The sequence below is a fragment of the Artibeus jamaicensis genome, unplaced genomic scaffold (genome assembly GCF_021234435.1).
Source record: "Artibeus jamaicensis isolate MK-2021 breed Jamaican fruit bat unplaced genomic scaffold, CSHL_Jam_final scaffold_474, whole genome shotgun sequence".
Taxonomy (NCBI): Eukaryota; Metazoa; Chordata; class Mammalia; order Chiroptera; family Phyllostomidae; genus Artibeus; species Artibeus jamaicensis.
In genome coordinates, this window is record NW_026522046.1 from 26,458,480 (window position 1) to 26,480,493 (window position 22,014).

A 22,014-nucleotide genomic window follows, 5' to 3' on the forward strand; every position below is an offset into this window, starting at 1 on the left:
GGGGCGGGGGGCCTCCAAGTCCTCCCACGTTCATGTGAGCAATGGGTGCGCCCCTGTTAAGCACACAGCACTCCTTAGGCTGCTTCACTGGGGTTCTCAGCTGCAGAAGCCATGCGTTTGAGGAGTCACTTCAATTTCCACCGTTTTAAAGACTCTTGGCGAATCACAGTTCACAGATAATTCTGCTAGGCAGACTTGTGTGTGTTGGGTAAAGAACAATTACAGTGACATATGACATCATCCTTAGTGATGTCATATGTGGAATTGGAACACTTTTATGGGGTAGTCAAAGTATTTAGTCCCTTGATGTAAGAATGAGTGAGAGCAAAGCAGGACAAAATCGGGAAGGTTTGCTGAGTTGCTTTCTGTCCGTCTGTGGCACTCTGCAAACACTGTCCTTCAAACGCCTCTCCTGAGTGCTGTGTGGTGCCTCCCTCCTGGATCAGACACCGTTTTCTGTTTTATTTGTCCTGTATCTCAGTTCCAAGCAGGAAACATCAAATGAACTTACTCAACCTGGGTTATCACTAGCAGTGAACTAGGAGTAAATGCTCCCTTTACCAGCCAATTACTGGTGCCTCTGTGGCCCCAGTGTCTTAGTGATGGACATTACTTAGTGACGGGAGACTTTAGACACTCAGCCAGGTCCGCAAAAGACAGGGGCTTTGGGCCCCACTCAATTCTTTGCCTACACTAAGAATGCACAAAGTTTTGGATGTGTCTATGACTGGTGAGAGGGTGGAGACATTTGGGGGGAAATTCCGGCGAAGCTTCTCCTTCTCTAGCCATGAAAAAAATCAGAACTTGAATCTTTTGAGTCAAAATTCTCACAACTTAGAACCAAATTCTGACTTGAATTAAAACACGGTTTTTATTCTAAATCTGGGTAAATGCACCTCATATGTGATCATTTTGTCAGTTCCTCTCACATCAAAAAGTGTAGCTCTTGAGACCAAGCTCTGGATGAAGAGTGCTTTGAGTCTGAAACCCACCCCTCATTCCTTTCTTTTGATTATTTCGCCTTTAGCCTCTCCAGGAACCATCGAATGGTGCCAAACACCTGCAGCCCCCTCACTGGGCTCCCAGTGGTGGACTCAGTGGAGGGTGGCTAAAGGAATCCCAAGGTTATACTCCAGTCACTCATTGCTCAGGAAATAAAGTTTTGCTTATTTATTGTCTTTTATCTTTAGTCTTTGTTTCAAATAAAAATAGAGGAAATTGGAATTTGAAATGTGTACTCCTTAACATGTAATTTATAAATATATTTATCTACATGTATATGTTTAATGTTTAAAGATTATTTTACCTATTACTTATAGCATATTTTGCTATTTTCAAGGTCCTTTATATACAATTGTCTCATTCAACCCTCAAAACAGCTGTCTGGAGCCCATTATTATTTTCTTCCTCCTCCTTGAGAGGAAGGAAGAAGAGGTTCCGTATATGCTGCCTGAATTGTGCTAGTCGCTTATAGAACTATTCTATTCACATAGATATTATTTCATATAATTTTAACAATAGCACGATGAAGGAGGAATTATTTGTATGATTATGTTGTTACAAGTGAGACTTACCCAGCTTTTCAAGGGAGAAACAAGACCTAGAGCCCCTTGCTTTGGTTCGTTAGACCTGAGTGTGCTCTCCTTCCCACCCCCGTCCTCCCCGCCCAGGACCAGTGTGGTTTGTTCTGGCTTTAGTGGCTGTTTCCTCTGCAAGCACCACTACTTCTGTCTACAGAAAAGGCTTTGTTCCAGGTCATGTTCACAGAGACCTCCGCCTGCTTGGAAGGCACATTCAACCAATCCAGCAGGTCCTCCCACTTAATGAGGAACAGGGTGGATGCCTCACCGAGAGGGCCCCAAGCCTCTGAAATTCTGCGGTGGGGACGGGGAAAGGTGCTGCTTGATGCCTCTCTTACCAAAGGCAGACATTTTGCTGCTTTTACTCATATGCAATCAATTATCGTGAATGCCCACCCATCACCTCGGATGCATTTCTCAAAAGTCAGTTCACTTGGCCTCAGCACCTGGCAACCGTAGGCCTGGGGACTGTGAATTTCCGAGTCACCCTTTCTGCCTACTTCATTCTATTTAGTAAAATGTAGAGTTTGTCCCTACCCCACCCCCCCACCATACACACATCTCCATTCCCCTGATCTTTTTTCTTTAAAACCTAGAAATGTTGGCTGCAGTCAGGGTATGTAAGTCAGGGAAATGTAAGGGGGGAAAAATCAATGCTGGCCTCTGGCTATCATTTAAACAAAATAGAATCAACTTCTGTGGACATCTGCTATTCTCAAGATAAATTAGAGTGTTAAAAGACGTGAAGTAGGAAAAAGTACACCACAAAATCTTGTTTTATAAGTGGTACGCCTGTGCGATTCCAATTTTTTAAAACATATTTAATTCCTTATTTCTTGTCTCATCCTCTAAAACTAGGATCAGCCTAGGCTTAATAAAAAATTCATTGGGATTAAAACACAGCAGTCCATTTTAAAGCCAGCACCAGTAAAGTCATTTTGCAATAATTCTGACTATTTTTAATATAGTCTTGCAAATGTTGTCAACTCTAGTCTCCACTGAACATTTCAACATGGCGCCCAGAGGGAGCTTTCAAGACTGACAGCTATTTCCTATTTGTCAAGAACAAGAAGGAGGGGTTTTAAAGAAAACAAGGTCTCGCCATTTCAGATGGAGAAATAATAATAAAAATGACTACACTCCAAAGGGCTGGCTGGAAGGCACATCCAAGAATAGGCAGTGTGAGGGCCTAATAGGTCACGACAGCTCAGATATAGAAGTTATCTCCCCACAGTAGGGGTGGCCTCATTACCCACTTCTGGTTTAGTTTTGCTGCAGCAGCTGTGAGTGATGAGGCCACCCTTATCTCACAAAGATGAAGACCATATTCTCCAGTGCTGTGACATGTTCCTTCTGTGTAACCATTTACGGCACAGAGTTCGTTTTCCAACTACACACGTGCATCTCACACACACACACACACATCAGAAGAAAGAACTGCCTGTTTTTAAGTGACATTCAGAGATGAATGTGGCACTACTGACATGTTGAAAGAGAACACTTCAACCCCCCCAACACTCAAATGACTTTCAGGAGAACCAACTCCTCTTTCCCTATCAATATGGTTTTCATACCGCGTTGGCTCTTTATGCCAAGACAATTTAGAAATGGCAGCAGCATGCATTCAAACCCCCGAAGTGACACCCCTTGTCTGTGAAGTAAAAAACAAACAGAATCCTTGTCTGTAAAGTTCCAGCATATTGGCTCACCTCTGTCCCCCGAGCCTTCAGCTGCTCAAAGCTGACAAAATGCACATTCTCAGGTCACTTCCCTTCTAAAGCAGGACTCCTGTTGGGAGGCCTGGGTTACATGAACAGTGTGTAAGTCTGAGCCCTGCTTAAATCAACCAGTCACTCCATATCGTGCTTTCTCTTTTTGGTTTTAAATTATGTATTAAAAGACAACGCCTGTGAGGGCAACCTCATCAGGATGGAGAACATGGATTCGGTGACTTGCGCATAAAATCTGCAACTCAAATGAAAACTGTGGGGAAACTTTAAACAGGGACAGAGGAGAAGTCACTCAAAAGTGAGGTGCTCCCCTTTCTGATTTTAGTTCAGAATGGGGGGTGGCTTGTAAATATTTCGATTTCATTCTCCAAATGTTATTTTTTTTTCTTTTTTCACATAAAATGCTTTCAGACACCCCCCAAGTTGGCTTTCCTCAGAAAAAACACAGGAGTTTTGTAACTCCTTTTGGAGGTTCGCTGGTGTCGGTTAGGAAGTGAAGAAGGGCTAGCTGCTCTCTTCTGCTTTGCTTTGATGGATCCCTCCCCTCATAAACCATAGCCCTGCTCATAATTATAATGCAAAACAGCATCCCTACAGCCTGCTTGGTGCATTTCAAATCTGAAGTTCCTTGAAGTTCTAAGAATTTTTAAATATTGATATTCATTAATTGTGTGGCTTTTTGTGACATAAATGCACATTACATACTTTCATGTGCTAGCAACAGCTAAAAATGGCACAAATGTTTACATGGCTGTTGTGGAAAACGGTACCATGCTAATATATGTCTGCTTCTTAAATTCTGTTAGCAGTTGTAAGACAGTCAGATACCACCCGTGGGATCTTGTGCCCTCATGAAACACAATTACAATGAGAATATCTCATTATCTCATTGGCTTTAGCTTACTGCTCTGTTACCATGGTTTCAAATACACAGAGGAGTCTGAAACTAAGAGTGCTGCTAACAAAGAACATATCCTTGTACAATGACATCAGATCATGTTAGACAGAATAGACTTAATTAAATACCCCCTGATGGAGGCCAAAATACAGAAGTTGGGTCTACTTTTTAAAAAGGAAACCAGCCATTTAAAAAATTCTGCTTAATTTACTTAGGAATTCTGAATTCCTTTCTAACAGCAACTACAATAGTCAAAACAAACTGAACTCGGAACCTGTTTAATATTCACTGTGATGAGAAGTTAAGGACACAGGGAAGAAAAAGACCACCATCAGAAGAGAGTGATGTCAAATGTAGGCTCGTTCCTAGTGTCTGGTTACTGAGCCAACCAACCGGCAGTCTAAGAAACTGAAACATTTCTGTGGGTGCAAACTCCTGGGCCTTCTGCTCATGCCATGTCTGCAGAATTTAAAGCACGGACTCCCAAAGGAGATCCGACTCTGCCAGACACACTCACACATTTTGCCCTCTTTTCTGACACACTAAGGGTCTACTTTGCAAAATTGGAATTATACCATTTTTCATGATGGGAAACAAGTTGATTTATTAGAAGAGAAATCACAACTTTGGGCTCTAGGATTTCCAACTGCTGCGGAGCTTGCCACGGTTTGATAGATGTCCAGCCCTGGCTTACTCTTCACTGAGAAAAGCGCCTCGTGACTCCAGCCAACATGGATTTTGTTTAAGCCAGTCTTTAAAATAAACGTCAGTGCGAGAAATCACTTAGGTCTACATTATCTTATTGTGTAACTCTTTTCTCCCAAAGACTTAAAACAGCTTGCATTTTTTTATGTTGTGAAATTAATTTCTCTGTAATGAATATCTCCCTTGTCAATGTGAAGCTTATCCCTCCCCTCCCACACACCATATACATATCACACACACATACACACACACACACGAATCATAGCTGTAAAAAAAATTTAAATCACTTATAGGCCCTGGAGACTATCGGGTGACATAATGTGACAATAATGACATCCCTAGTGGTGTTAATTGATTTTGTCCTGGTAGAGAGTAATTTGGCTTCCACAGTGACTGCTGGATCATGGACTTACTGATTGGTCTGCCTAGGTAGTATTACCATTAATGAACAGAAAACACACTTTCCTGCTTGAAAGATACTGGTAATTATGGGGAAGGAAAGATGGAAAGCCATTGGTTCTTAGTCACTTAAGGAGAGTTAATTCTGAGCTGTTTGTATTAAAAGGGATATATAGTAAAAGACTGTGAATTAGCAATTCAGAGTCTCACTCCATAAAATCCAGCTGCTTTTATGCTACTCCAGGAAGATCTGTGAAAAACTCAAATGATTTGTAAAGTGCGCTTTAACAGGCAAAAAAAAAAAAAAAAAAAAAAAAAAAGCAATTGGCAGCCGCATGTGCCGTGTGATTAAAAGTGATACATCATCTGTCAAGCTGGCTTACTTTATTGGTCTACATTCCTTTCTTTATGGCTTCTAATTGGTGTGATTTTAAAAATATTTTTGAAATGAAAAACACATCTCATTCTAAATTACTTGTGTAGAATAAGATATTCAGATAATTCTAATTTTTAGAAGAATTGAAGAGATTTGGGAGTCATTCATGCTAACATCAAATAATTGAAGTTATGTAAATAGAAACGATGTTACCCATATCAGTTAAAGCTGCTATTATTCTCCATATTACCAAGCTGAAAACTCTAGAGGCATCTCAATTCAGTTTTCACCCAGTAAGTTCAACTTGTTGTCAAGTCCCATCCATCCTACCAGTTCTACTGATATTCTGCCTGTGGGCACCAGTTCTGCCATAGCAGTGTTTATGGCTGGTGCCCATTCTGATGGGTCAACATCAGCGCATACTAGTTGTTAAATATTTTGTATTCCATCCCTGTATCCTACCGTTGAAGTATCTTTGGAATCAGTCACTTTATCTCTATTGACATGGTATGGCCCTGGGTTAGATTTTAGTGATTGCTAACATAAACTATAATACTAAACTTTTTTTTTTAAATGTGATTATTAGTGAGTAATTTCTTTCTAGTAGTAGACATTTAACTGGTCTTTTTTACTCCAACTTTCTCTTACTCTAGTCCGTACTGTATACTCTGGCCATGGTTACTTTTCATATTTATGTAAACTATTTTTTAAAATTAGAAGTATAGAGTACTTAAAGTGAATCAGCTGTAAGCTGTATTGCTCTAAAACAGCTTCCCTGGAAGTGGAGCCCGAGACAGGGTAATACTGTCTGTGGTTTGCTGAGGGAGTACTTGCAACTGAAATCTATAAGGGAACAAATGAAGCCGGAGTGGTGGGAGAAGAAGTTGGAAGACCTGTGAAGGATCTGAGACTTTACCTTCCTTGCAAGCTAACAAATTAGCCTGCCAGTTTCATAGATGCTGGCAGAAAATTGGGTCAGAGATAAAGGGCTTTATTACTGACAGCAATAGCTGCAGCCAGAGTATCAACATTTGTACTGGTTCCCTGTGCCATAATTCCCATGAGATGGTGCAAGGAGGGCCAGGTAATGCTGTACAAGTAGAGGGGTATGTTACACAAGAGCAATCTGACCTCAGGGAACTTGAATCTTTTATAATGGGCAGTAACCTGTCTGAACTTTGCCCTGAACAGTAAACAAACATATACATTGCCCCATGGAGATGCTATTTTTATCTTCCAAGGCTGTCTACTCTACAGACATCCTTGCAAGGATCATGCAGAACAAAGTCATTCAGTGTTTCTGGCTCACAAGATATGCAAAAGTGTGAAAGACACATGGGATATTGTCTCCCAACAGAAGGATGCAGGTTTGCTAAAGTCTAGGCTCACTGTGACCCCAGGGGGAGCTCTGGAGCACTAGTGGCAACTTGGGCAAGGGGGCTGGTCTCTAATGAATACTTACATAACACTCAACCATTGTCTGTGGATCACCCTGATAAGAAGGCAGAACCTCAGGAGTTCCTTTTCCAAGGGAAGCAATTTCCTTTGGTCTAGGCTGATTCTTAGAACAACTGTATCAGTGAAGCTGGTAGAGGCCACCACTCACCACTAACGTCAGCTTAGGAAAGGATGCATTTAGAAAATGGGATCTGGGTGGGGTACCAATAGTGTCTACCACATTGATTAATTATCACAAAAAATATATACTCGGGTTATTATGGCTCAAGTTAGGAAATGGAGCATTACTAACCCTCCAAAGCCCCCTTTTGTGCCTCCTCCTGCTTGTTTTCCAGTCCTTTCCAAATATGACCACTATTCTGACTTCTGGAATGATTGATTGTTGTCTGCTGTTGAACTTTATACAGATGAGATCATATGCTATGTGCAGGTTTATTTCTAGTGTTTTTCAATAAACATGGTGAGATTCATCTATACTGATGTGTGTAGCAGTAGCTCATTTTCATAGCTGTATAGTATTTCATTTTGTGAATACTATTTATTCTTTCTCTTGTTAAAGACTTTAAGTTTATTGCGATTTTTGTCTATTATGGCTAAAGCTTTGTAGTATTCTTGCACATGACTTTTATGTTCACATTTCTGTTGAATTTGTTGATATAGGATATGCATACGTTGACAGTTTTAATACCTGCTGCCAACCACTTTTCCAAAGTGGTTGTCCTGATTTATACCCTTACCAGTAGTGCAAAAATGTTTCATTTGCTCCATAACTTTATCAACGCTTGATTTATTTTTATTTATTTTTATTTTTTAACCCTTGATTTTTATCTTTTACATTTTTGCTGTTTTTCTGGGTATATGGTTACTTCTCATTATGATTTCATTTATATTTCTCTGATGACTCACAAAGCTGAGCACTTTTTCATATATATTTTTGGCCATTTAGATAACTGTTTTTAAAGTGTTTGTTTCAAACATTTTGCTCAGTTTTCTGTATTGTCTTTTAATGATTCATAGGAATTTATTATGTATTCTAGATATAAGGTCTTTATCAGCTATGCATATGCAAATATGCAAATAACAGCCTCCTCCCACTCTGTGGCTGCCCTCTCACATTTTTAGTGATGTCATTTGTTGAGTAAAAGTTCTTCATTTTAATGTTATGCAGTTTATCAATCTTTTAAAAATGGTTAGTGCTTTTAGTGTCTCATTGAATAAGTCTTGTCTTCCTCAGATCATAAAGATAGTACTTTTGAGTACTCATCTCTGAAAGTTTTATTGTTTTACATTTCACATTTAAATCTAGGATTCATCTGGAATTGATTTTTGAGTACTATATGATGTAGAGCTCAAGATTCATTTTTCTCCATATGAATATCAATTAGCCCAGTACTATTTTTGGAAAGACAATCCTTTCTGCACTGCACTTATTGTCACCCTCATTGTAAGTCAAATGGCAGTAAATGTACTGTTAACTTCTGTGCAATAATCTTTGCTCCATGTATCTGTGTATCCCGCCTCCACATGTGTGGCCAGTTTCATACACTTTTAATTATTATGGCTTAATAATGCCACAGTATTTAGTAATATAAGAATTTCAACATTTTTTCTTTGTCAAGGATGTTTTGATTGTTCTTTGTTCTTTGAATTTTCAAATAAAATTTGAAATTAGTTTGTCAATTTCTAAGAACAACAAAACTTGTTAACTGACCCTTTGTCATTATGAGATGCTCTTTTGTATCTTTAGAAATGCTCTCACATTTATCTTATTTTCATACATTTATGCTTTATTAGTATTTGCTGATGCATTGGTCAGGGCTTCCCAAAGAAGATGGGATACCCCAGCTCAGCAAGAGGTGGAAAATAAAGGGGGGAGGGCAAATTAGTCCTTCCTCTACCTTATGTTTTAATCAGACCCTCAAAAGATTGGATGATGCCCACCTACATTGGGGATGGGCAATGTACTGCACTAAATTCGCCACTTCAAATTCTAATCTCATCCAGAAACACCTCCACAGGCAATACCTGAGAGAAATGTTTGATTTGGGCACCTGGTGGTCCAGCCAAACAGACACAGAGAATTTACCATCACACCTGCTACAGAGTTTTTCATCCTTTGATTTTTCTATTTTTTTATTTCACATCTGTCATTTGTAATTCACATATAGTTAGTTACCTTTTTATCCAGTCTGAAAAATTGGTCTTTGAATTGGCATATTTGGTACATTTACATCTGCTATAACTACTGATGTAATTGTGTTTAACTTTGCCTTCCCCATTTTTTCCTTTGTCTCCTCTATTCCCATTTCTTTTCTCTCCTTCTTTGTCTTCTACTTTTTTAATCCAGTGTTTCTGTCATTCTGTTTCTTTCTGGTTGTTTAGTTATGTTTCTACATTCTTTTACTACCCTTTAAGTGACTACCTTAAAACTACATGTGTCCTCAACTTACAAACTTTAATACAAATTAGTATTTTTACATTTCCTGAAAAAAGAACTTTTAAATTCCATTATTCCATCATAGCTTTTGTGTTTTCATATGGTTATCATATTTTTTTCTGAAGAATTCTCCTTTTGTCTAAAGAACTTCTTTTAGTATTTCTTTTAAATGTTGGATGTAGTGGTGACATATGATCCAGTTTTGTTTTTAATTCTATTTTACCTGATGCTTCCAACTATAGAGGTGTATTACATACAATAAAACTCACCAGTTTGAAGTGTGTAATTCAGTGAGACCTGACAGAAGTGCGCATTTGCGTAACCACCACCACGATCACAACATAAAACATTTCCATTTCCCTTGTGCTGTTTTGCAGTCAGTCCTCCCCCCACAGCCCCACTCCCTAGCAACCATTGATCTACTTTCTTTCTCTTAAGTTTGCTTTTGCAAAGATTTCATGTATATGGAATCATACACAGACTTTAGTGGCTGGTTTTTTTCACTTAGCATAATGCTTTTGAGATCCATCCTTGTTATGGTACCTATCCATTGTTGGCTTCTTTTTGGTTTGTTACATATCGGTAGTTTTAAAAAACTGTGCTGTGTATATCACTGCGTCATTTATTTTTGTTGTTTTATATACTCTAATTTATTTATACATTCTCAAGCTGATGGGCATTTGGGTTGTTTCTGGGTTTTGGCTTTATCAATAAAATTGCTATGAGTATTCACATGCAAGTTATTTTTTAAATGAACATATGTGTTTATTCTTTTGGGGTAAAAGAACATGGGAGTGTGATTGCTGACTTCTATGGTAAATATTATGTTTACTTTCTAAGAAATTGCCAAACTGCTTTCTAAATGGCTATATAATTCTGCCATCCTACAAGCATTGTATGTTAATTCCAATTGATCCACATCCTTGCTAACACTTGGCATTTTCAATCTTTAAAATTTTAGCCATAATAGTGAGTATGTAGTGGCATCTTAGTGTGATTTTAAATTCATTGCTCTGATTACTAATGATGCTGAGAATTTTTCAAGTGTTTATTTACCATTTTGTTCATCTTGGTTAAAGTATCTGTTCAAGTCATTTGATCATTTTAAAAATTGGATTGTTTCTTTTATTGTTATTACATTGTAAGAGTTTTTTATTTGTGTAGTCTCAATATAAGTTCTTTATCAAATATGAGTTTTGCGAATATAGTCTCTGAGTTTGAGCTGCTTTTGCATTTTCTTAACAGTGTCACTTGAAAAACCAAGATTTCAATTTTGATGAAGTCCAATTTATCAATTTTTCTTTTATGGTTTATATTTTTGTTTCTTTTTCAAGAAATCTCTGACCTTTGACTTAAGGACATACTTAAATTAAATGTAATTCCATTTTCTTCCATGAGTTTAATGGACTTAATTCTCACATGTGGGGTTGTTTTGCAATTTGTTTCAAGGTAATTTTTGTATAGGATATTTAGTAAGGGTCAAGGTTTACATTTTTTGCACATACATATCCTGTTTGTTGCAAAAGCTATTTTATCTTTATAGAATTACCCTGCCATTTGGTTGAAAATCAATTGAATGTATACAATATGTGTAGCTGGACTCTGTCCCCTGTCCATATGTCTGTGCTAAAGCCGATATACCATGCTGTCTTCTTACTGCAACAGTAGAGTAAGTTTTGAAATCTGGTAATACAGGTCACTCAGTTTTTAGAACAAAGTTGTTTTGGTTATCCTAAGCCCTTTGTATTTCTATGTAAGTTACACAATCTGCCTAAAAATTTCTGCAGAAAAAAAAAGGAAGAAATGCCAAGGTTTTGGAGAGGAGGGAAGATCATGCTAAATTTATAGATCAATTTTGGGAAAATTGACATCTTAAGTCTTCTAATCCATGAATACGGTGTAGCTTTCTACTCATTTAAGTCTTCTTCAGCTTCTCTCAGCAATGCTTCATAGTCTCCAGGGTACGGCTACTGCACAAATTTTAAATATTCTCCAAAATATTTCATATTTTCATACTTTTGTAAATGGAACTCTGAAAATTTCATGTTCTAATTTATTCTGGCTAACATAAAATATAACTTTTTTATTCATTGACCTTGAATTCTGCTACATTGTAAAACTTATTAGTTCTTGTAGGTTTTTTGCAGAGTACTGCTAGTAGCTTTTTCATAGGTGTTTTTTTTTTTTTTGCTTTACTACACAGTCTAATGTGTTTTATGGGAATCAAGATGATTTTACTTATTCTTTTCCTTTCTAGAAGTCATTTACATCCTTTTTGTTTTGCTGGGCTGATCAGAACCTCCAATATCATGGTAGAAGTGGTGAGAGTGAACCTCATTGTATTATTCCTGATTGTAGGAGGAAGCATTGACATACAATTTAAGGAATTTGCTGTCTATTTCTAGGCTGTTGAGAATTTAATGAGTAATGGATCTTTTATTTTTGCTAAATTCTTTCTCTGAATTTGTTGAGGTGTTAATATCATTTTCATTTTTTAACCCATTGATCTGATGAATTATACCAATTTGTTTATGAAGGCTAAGCCAACATTGTATTCCTTGGGTAAATTCCCTAGTCATGATACATTATACTTTTCATGTAATGATGGATTCAATTTCTTAATATTTTGGATAGGATTCTTACATCTATATGCAAAAGAATATTGGCTTGTTGTTTTCTTCCAGTAGCATTGTCTTGTCAGGTGTGTGTGTGCAATACTGGCCTTGTGAAATGTGGTAGATAGAATTGGTCCCTCTTCTATTTTCTGGGAGGCCTTTATTATTGAAGAATACTTTTGCTCAGTTTAGTGGGTCTACATTTATTTATTTTTAATTCCTTGAATGAAGACATTTTATTAAGGGGACTGTCCTTTCCCCATTGTATATTCTTGACTTTAAAACAAAATTAATTGACTATATAGGCACAGGTTTATTTCTGGGCTCTCTGTCCTGTTCCATTTGTCAATGTGTATGTTTTTATGCCTGTGCTATACTATTTTGATTACTATAGCTTTGTAGTATAGTTTTAAAGCAGGAAGTTAATGCCTTCAGCTTTGTTTTTCCTTCTCAAGATTGCTTTGGCCTATTCAGAAACTTTTGTGGTACCATACAAATTTAAAGACTATTTGCTCTATTACTGTGAAAAATGTCATTAGAATTTTGATAGTAATTACATTAGATTAGTAGATTGTTCTGGGAAGTAAGAACATTTTACTTATAATTTTTAGTAGGAACATTTTAACAATAGAAATTCTTCCAGTCCATGAGCATGAAATACCTTTTTCCCCATCCATCATTTTTTCAAACATTGGTTTTTCTTTATAGTCTTTATTCTATATTTCTTGAACTTTAGCTACATGTACATTAGATATATTCAGTGAGTCTCATGCAACTCTTCTTGTTTTATATATTTTTAGCCTTCAAACTGCTTCAAGCTGCACACTTCCTGCTAACTTACATTTTTAGATCACCAATTTTCTCTTCAGTTGGGTTTTAAGTTCTAGAATGCTTATTTAATTATTTTTAAAAAAAGATTTTATATCTCTGATAAAATTCTCTATCCTGTCATTTTCTTTTACAGTTACTTTAAATTCCAGGTTACTTATATGTTTTTATTTCTATTTTGCTCTTTGCTTTTATCCTGAGTATACCAGCTAATTTTTTATTGAGTTACACAGGCATTGGGTATGATAAATTATAGAGGCTATAGATAAAATTATCTCCCTCCAGAGGCTTTTGTTTAGCTTCTAGTAGGCAACAGGGTAGAAGCATATAGCTTTAATCCACTAACTGATTAACCTGAATTGAGGTTAGGTTTCAGTCTTTATAAGTCCTAACCTATTTATGGCTTAGCCTTATTCTCAGAGTTTAATCCATGTAGGATTCCAATCAAAACACTGATTTTTACCAAGCCCTCTTAATTAGCAGATCTCCATTTACAATTTCTGTATCCCTAGCACCCTGAGACAATTGATAGACTCTTAGCTGCTGCTTTCTTGTCAGTTATTTAAAAATGAACTTTAATAACTACTATAAACATTTGTGAACAGTTCTTTTGTTTGTGGACACAAGGTTTCAACTCCTTTGGTAAGTACTAAGGAGTGTTTAGTTCTAGTTTATATGGTAAGAATATATATAGTTTGGCAAGAAACTGACAAGCTGTCTTCCAATGTGGTTGACCCATTTTGTAGTCTCACCAGCAGGAAGGATGAAAGTTCCTGGTACTTCATATTCCAGCCAGCATGGGATGTTGTCAGCGTTTTGGGTTTTTTGCCACTCTAATAGATGTGTAGTGGTGTCTCATTGTCGTTTTAATTTGCAATTCCCCAAAGACATATGATATTAAGCGTATTTTCATATGCTTATTTGCCATCTGTATATCTTCTTTGGTGAGGTGTCTCTGAAGAAAATTTGCCTATTTTTAATTGGGTTTTTTAATTTTGTTGTAGTAGAGATTTAGAAAAGTTCTTTGTATATTTTGGATACCAGTCCATTATCAAATATGCATTTCGCAAATATCTTCTTCCAGCATCTGCTTTTTTTTCATTCTCTTAAGAGTGTCTTTCACAGAATCAAATTTAATTTTTGGTGACATCAAACTTGTCAATTTTTTTTTCACAAATCATGCTTTTGGTATTGATGTAAAAAAATCATTCCCAAATCCAAGGTCAGCTAGATTTTGTCCTCTGTTATCATCTAGAAATGTTATGATAGTTTTGTATTTTTTATTTAGGCCTGTGATTTCTTCCCAGCTTTTAAAATTATTTGGCTACACAACTTACAAAGCATAAAATAACCTTGACATGAATGGATTTGGGGATACTGTTTTGACCTGTCTGCAATTCCCTTCACTCCAGCATCTTCACTGACTACCTTAGTATCCCCGGATTCCAATTTTTTTGTCTCTCCCAATCCTGTAGGATTGCTGAAAGCTGGACTTAGGTTCTATGCCTTCTAGCATCTGCTTTTCCCTCTTTCCCCAAGATATTTATGAACTGGAAGTACCTGGAGGGAAAAGAAGTGTTGAACACCCTGTTTACCTCGGTGGGTTTCCATTCTTTCGGAAACAGTCGTTCTTCAAGTCCTGGATAATTTGGTGGCTCTCCAACATGTTCCAAGTGAAATTTTAAGAAAATAGTAAATCTATCTTTTTCAGTTCTTTCTGAAAAAATGAGTGATCTGCTGTGCGTCGGTCGATCTTCAAAAACTGGAAATTACAGTTTAAAAGTGCAATTCGTACATTTCTTGCCTAAAAACCTCTGAAGGCTTCCGCTGGCCGCAGATCCGGCATATGTCGTGTGGTGTCGCTATTGCAGATATTCTCTATAATCTGCTTCCTGTCTGCGTTTCTGGGCCCAGTCCCCACCTCCTGCATGTTGTTGTCAAGCAGTATCATAATTCACAGTGTTTTCTCAGGCTTTGGGTCTTTGGCTATGTTCTTCCTTTTGCTCCCAGCAACATTCTTCTGATGGTCATCCACATTGTCTAATTGTTTATCCCACTACCCCAAACCAAAGTCGCCTTGGCTGGGAAACAGTCGCTGACCTCTTTCCCTCGGCCGGATCAGCACTTTCCTCATCTATATTCTCACTGAATATTTTATAAATCCAGTCATGGTACTTTTCACATTGCGTTTGGTTAATTGTTTGTGTTTCATCTCCTACTTTAGACTGTGAACTTTTCTATCATCAGTGCGTAACAGAACATGGCATATAATAAGAGCTTAGTAGATAGCTGTTGAATGAATAAGTATATGAACTATTAAATCATCTGATTTACCTTGCTATCATTTCTTACATTCTTATGTTTTCTCCAAACATCTGTCAGTAATACAGTTAGTCTAATTTTTTTTCATTCATTCATTCAACAAATGTTTACCTGTCACCAACCAAGCATCAGGCACTTTCCCATGAATCACAGGGCATACAATAATGAACAAGATAGAATCAGTTATTGCCCTCATGGAGCTTATAGTCTAGAGATGATAAGCAGTTCTTTAAAAAACATGTTTCTCAGCTGGTTGGGAAAAAGAAGTTTTAGCCAGAGTGTTTCCCTCTTGGCTTCTTTACTCTCGGTCCTGGTCTGCTAAGCTAAATGTCAGTATCTGCAGCATTTTATGCTCTTAACTATTATTGCACCCTATCTAGCATGAAAAATAGAAAGGTTCACATGCTGAGACTTCCCATCTCAAAGAGCAATTAAAATATTTTAGGTAGATTCTTTCAGTCAAGTTAGAGAGTATTTAATTAAACGATGTATTTTATCTTCATGTTAAGTGACAAAACATCAAATATTTGATGTTAATTGATATTACCAATAGAAAGATCAAAAAATCTTTCACTTGATGCTAAATAGTTATTTTGATATTGACCTTTTTTCTTATTGAATTGACTCATTTGGGGGTGAAGGCAGGAGGGTGTGAAATATCTGCACTCTATAGTAATTTCATCACATGTAACAGCTGAGATAAAATCTTGACCATACTATTTCAAATACACGATAGTTTTCTGTATGACATTATGATTTTCTTTGTTCAGTTTACTAAATGTATCTATATCTCTGGAAATGACATATTCCATGGAGGTAAGGACTGTAGATCATATGAAAGAAATTTTTCTAAAAAAATTTTCTTAATTTAAAATTTAAAGCTCCTGAATTTTAAACTGTGATTGAAACAATTTTTATACTTAATAATTCTTGCAGCATTTTATTAGAACTGACCCATAAACTTACATGAAGCAAACAAAGCTGGGAAGTTGCTATTTGGGCTATGTGAACTACATACTGTCTAAAATAAAGTTCTCATTATGCAATAAAAGTTGTGTTTCAGATTTGGCACACTGCTTAAGAAAACTATTGAGAACCTTAAAAGATGTGTTTAGTGCAAGTCAGCATGCAATAATTAGAAGAACACAGGGGTCATCTTTGAACAGGTTGAGGAGAAACTAGTTAGCCCTAGAATTTGTAACAGGTTTGTACACACTAAAACACTAAAGTGATGTTTATGAGAGAAGTAGAAAATCAGATCATAATGTCTGAGGAACAGTAAACAATGGGTGTTAGAGGAAGGAAGCACTTCCGGAAAGAATGAGTAAGGTATCTCTAAAATGCACACAAATATCACCTTTCTTTAGAGTTTATACTAATCACCTTAGGTAAGTTAACATTTGGGCAACACATTTCCCAGTGATGACTCTACAAAGAGGGGCAAGGAGCGGGGCCCAGTTCTATTCCACAGCACAGGAGATAGGCGCGGAGTGGCAGGTCGAGCACGGGGAATGCATTTCTGTGTGCAGATGTTCAAGATAATGAGATCAGAATGCAAGAAGAATACAGCTTATTGCAAAACACGGTGCAGTTCACCTTCAGCTGCAAGACAGCTGCAAAGCCTCATTTGGCCACAAGTACGCAGCACCAAAGTACACACACAGGCCAGGGAAACCAACTGGCCTGCATTGTTTAGAAGCTGCACAGAAGATAATAGATTGTGACTTCTGGGATATTTACACTTCACCTTGGACTTTTCTTTAAAGTATAAATTTTCCTCAGTTTGAACCTGGTAAGGGATATGAATAAAGCACAAAACCTCAGTGGGATATTGCTTGAGAAGACTCATTCTAATTAATGGGGAAAAAAACACAACTAAGGATCAGCTTTATGGAAGGAAAAACTTTAAAGTAGGGACATGATACTTCTCTTGGATAGAACTTATTGCCCTTACAAACTTTCCTCCCATCAAACTCTAGCTCTGTTGATGGGATATCAGGACCTGTGTGACTCCTACTCATGTCCATACATATTCTATTTCCCAGAGTTCTTCAGTTCTAGGACTCTAGACCATCTCTCCTGATGGCCTTGGCCCTCTATCCTAACACCTCTGCCCCTGCCCCAAGGTCTCCCTGTGGCTCCTCCTGTGCCAGTCAGTCTGGACACCTATAATCATGCTGCTCTTTCTGCAGAGGTGCTTTTCTCTTTGACCCTCTGGAATGCTACCCATCACTTGGGTGGACCTCAAGGCCCTGTGTTTCATGACCATCCCCTAGTCTCTGAACCCTTTGGGCTCATTCTGCTGTATTTTATATTCAGTGGTATGCTCTGTGACATTCCTTTTAGATTATATGAGTTCCTTGAGAGTCTAAAACATAAGATGTGCATATTTTATCCCTCGTAGCTTCTAACCAATAATTAATAATAATAATAACAACAACATTTAAACAGCATTCTATAATCCATAACACTCTCACACACATTATTTGTGCCTCACAACAATCTTATAAGGGCAATAAAACCAATTGTGGTATTTCTGATTTGTAAAAGAACTTGAGGTTCAGAAAGATTAAGCAACTTATCTTCAGTCACACAGCCAGGAACTAGAAGTTTCTAACCTCGAATTTAAATCTTTTGACTCCTACATCTTAACACAAAGATAATAAGCTTTAAATAAGTACTTACATTTACCAGGTGCAAGCTGGTAAATGAGCTTATGGAGAAGGGCCTTGGGATCTTCAGCTGCCCAAAATGTGGAAGTGAACTTGACTTCGAATCAGTCAAAAGGGGGTAGTTTCAGTTTCATTTTGCTTGGGGTTTGTGTAAACTCTGATTAAATGCAACCAATCTCTGCTCTTTCCTATTCATCTTGTCAGATAAGAGGCTTTCCTTTCCTCCCAGAGAGGAACACTTGAATCTCATCAAAGTAAACATCAGGGGTTTTGCTTAACACATATGGCAAACTGAACAGAGAGGGCAGGAGAGATCCAGGAGCGAATGCAGAGAGGCTTCCAACAAAGAGGACAGTCTAGTTGTAAGTGTAGGACTAGAGGGAAAACTGTCAGCAGCCCTGGCAATATCAACTGAAAACACACTTTGAAGGAGATGAGTGGTGGTCTCTCGGTGACGGGTAGCAGAATGACATGGATGCAGAACTCAGAAAGCGCACGCACAGGGTTCTTTCCTGGTGCAGGTAGGTGAGGCCCTTCCCTCTGTGTGCCCTTTTGTACGCAGTCTGTAGAGCTAGAGCGCCCTGGAAGGGCACTCTTCTGTGGGACATGCTTTAATCCCCTTTTATTGGAAACTGCTCTCAGGCAAAAATAAGAACACATCTTCTTTTGATGTTGAACATCTGACTTCTCCAGGATGTAGGGTCTAAGTTAGGACATTATGTCTTTTATTTGCCAATGTGAGTTTCTGTAGGACTAATACTATGTTGCTGAAGACACAGTCAATGAAAAATTCTCTGTTAACAGTTGGTAGAGGAGAAAATTAGAATATTTGCCTCATAGCCCCCTTGTCTTAGGCTTACATCTTGTTTAGATACCACATTGAAAAAGGTGGCAGTCCCAGGTACAAAGTTCCCAGGAAATGTGGCCTCATCCTGATGTCATCAATGTATTCTTCCTTTTCTTTTGTGCCTATCGTTTGTATAGTCCTGGGTGCTCTATGATAAACCAGGGGACCCTAGGCCAACCGGCCGAGGGTTCAAAGTGGCTCATGTGAGGAATGACAGCCTTGCCTCTCACCTGTTCATGCAGAACCACCAGCATCCACAAAGTTCTGTTCAGTGATTTCCAGGAGCTCTCAGCTCTTTTCACAAATGATCACGACCAATATCACTAGGCATCTGTCAGGTACTGCTGCCTCTTCAGGACCTCAGTTTACTGTATTTCGGTGCCCCTGGTAAGGTCTCCCACTTGCAAATGACTGTTTCTTCTGGGCTTAGCCATTTATGCAAATGTTGGGTGCCACGGTCCAAGTCGCTACCGGACCTCTGTGCGGTGTATCTGAGGCTCCTCAGCCCCTTCAGTCTGCTCCGTGGGAGCAGAAAGTAGGCAGGTCTCTGTGCCCTCCTTGCATTAGATCCTGCTAGCAGCGCTTCAAAGCAATGCTTCTTTGTGCCTGCTGCTTTATGGTGGTTTTATTGAAAACAGTTATTTCAGTTATTACTTTGTAGCCCCCAGGGGACTAGACTGGGAACAAAAGCCAGTGACAAACACCATGTGCTCTCTGGCTCTCCTCTCCTTCCTCCAGCCCATGAGGTTTTGTCACGAGGCCCATCATGTCTGCATCATTCCCTCTAACACAAGTTCCAAACTTACTTGAGGAAATGTTAAGGATCATTTTCTTTGGGTGATTTATTTGTTTAACAAATTTGTATAAGTTTGGTAGCTTAAAACAATGCAAGTTGAATGACTTGCAGTTTCAGAGTCAGAGTCTGAAATGGGTCTCCTGGGTTAAAATCAAGGGGTTGCAGGGTTGTGTTCTCCTGTGGCGCGCTTTGCTGGTAAGCTAATGTCCTTCTCTTCACCCGCTTCTACAGGCTGCTCTCGTGCCTTGGCTCGCAGCACTCATCCATCTTCAAAGTCAGCAAGGGTTTGTCAAGTGTCTCATGGTACCATCTCTCTGGTTCTTTCCCTTCTACTTCCCTTACTTCACACACAAGGACTCCTGTGATTACCTTGGGCCACCTGGATAATCCAAGATAAACTCTCCATCTCAAAGTCAGCTAATCCTTAGTGCTATCTGCTACATTAATTTCTCCTTAACATAAAATGTAACCTATTTACAGGTTCCAGGACATTATGGGCATTTTGTATTATTTTACTTGGCCACAGGTACTTTTCTGAAAACATACTCGGTAATGGCTATTCATGTGATATGCATGTATAATAGTAAAATGGGCCAGATGGGTGAACATAGATCACTATGACTTGGGGTTTCTCGACAGATCTGCCCTTATCTTTGGAGCACATATCAACCACAGTTTAGCTACCCTAACTACAGTGGCCAATTTTTGTTCTTGCAAAGGCTCTCTGCTGCCCCACATGTGACCTATTCTTTCCTGTGTGGAATCTTCCATCCCTCAAGCCTTCTGACCCCATAATCCAATCAGCTGCTATAGATGCTATTCTGACTTTGGCAACCTTTTTGCAAGGCTTCCAGACCCAAACGGATACTCTCATCCACATACTAGATGCCAATAGGTGGACAAATGGGGCTGCTTTATGTCTAAATAATATCTCTTTGGCTGATCAGTGTGTCCTAAGAATAATTATTGTGACTGGGAAATATCGCATTAGTTCAATCAGTTGGTCCTTACTTTCACCCAGGACAGCCCTTTGTCAGGAAGTAGGCATGGCACAATTGGGACTTCCATGCTCTGTCTGTCCATTGAATTAAAGACCAACAGATGTCCAGGTTACCTATACTACCTATACTGACCTCAGTAACTCACCTCAACACAAGAGAACTTGATAGCATAAGAGAACCAAGAAGGTGCTTATGGAAACCATGATAGGGAGATGGAGTCAGAACCATGGAGAATTTGTGGAATTCTCCCCCTGCACTGCCACCATTAGAGATCTATAGGTCTCTAGGTTGCCAGTTTATCTCAGCAACAAAGGCCATTTAAAAAAAATTGATTTGAGAAAGAGAAAGGGAGGGAGAAAGAGAGAAAAACATCGATTTGTTATTCCATAAATGTATGCATTCACTGGATGCTTGTTGTACATGCTGATGAGGGACCAAACCTGCAACCTTTGTGTATGGGGACAACACTCTAACCAACTGAGCTATCTTGCCAGGGCTTGAACAAAGACCATTTTTGAATCAGTGATAATTTATAAGATATTTGTGGTGCCTACATGTACCCTTTTACCTACAGAAATACATTTTCAGGTTTGGTTGATGAGGTGTTGCCAAGTGGCTTTCCCTTGCACCTTCCCCGAGATCTTCCTTTTGTTTCATCAGGTTTGATGTGCACACATGCACACTCCACCAGTACCAGGGCTAATCCTCGGCAGCATATGTTAAAAACAAACCCAGTTTAAGCCAAACAAACATCAGCAACTTTCCCCTGATTCCAAGATGAGCAGCTCATTTTCTCTGAAAGCACATAATATTCAGAGTAAGTTTCTCTTGAGAATACCAGAAATCTTGCAAAAATTCCCATCTTGGCATAATTTTGATCTAATTTATATGGAAAATATGATAACTTTAACTTAATTTAAGATAGAAATGTAACCCATTTACAGTATCTGTACATCCTAGATAAATAATAAGTTGTCATTCTCATGTGGTGAAAATGTACCTCCCGAGTTTGAATTTTGAGAATTCCTCATTTTGCAAATCCCTTGAGAGAGAGATGCTTGAGAGAAAAGTAAGAAATAGCAAGAGGCAGCAAGTGGTCCCTGCACCCCACAGCTAATTTGAGCATCAGTGACACCCTAAGCAGCATCCTGCTGCCACCTGTAATGAAGAACATGCTTATTTCTAATTTGTAGCATTTCCCCCTTCCTGATTATACAAGATGGGTTCATTCATTATTAATCTGGTTTGTCAGACAGCACGGCCCTCCAAGTGTCAGGCTTCCTTGTTTCCAGGCAGTGCGTTTGTGTAGGAGCAATGAAATTTCAGAATGCACAGATCAGCAAGCTCTCG

At 38.4% G+C, this 22,014-nt stretch overlaps 1 long non-coding RNA gene across 1 annotated transcript in view; it reads right to left on the reverse strand.

Moving 5' to 3' along the window:
- Window positions 1–18,118, reverse strand: part of LOC128626273 (uncharacterized) — a 33,001-nt gene extending 14,883 nt beyond the window's left edge. Inside the window, exon 1 of the long non-coding RNA XR_008390193.1 lies at window positions 18,034–18,118. This is a non-coding gene — a long non-coding RNA (uncharacterized LOC128626273). The remainder of the gene's footprint in view (window positions 1–18,033) is intronic.
- Window positions 18,119–22,014: the final 3,896 nt, after the last annotated feature.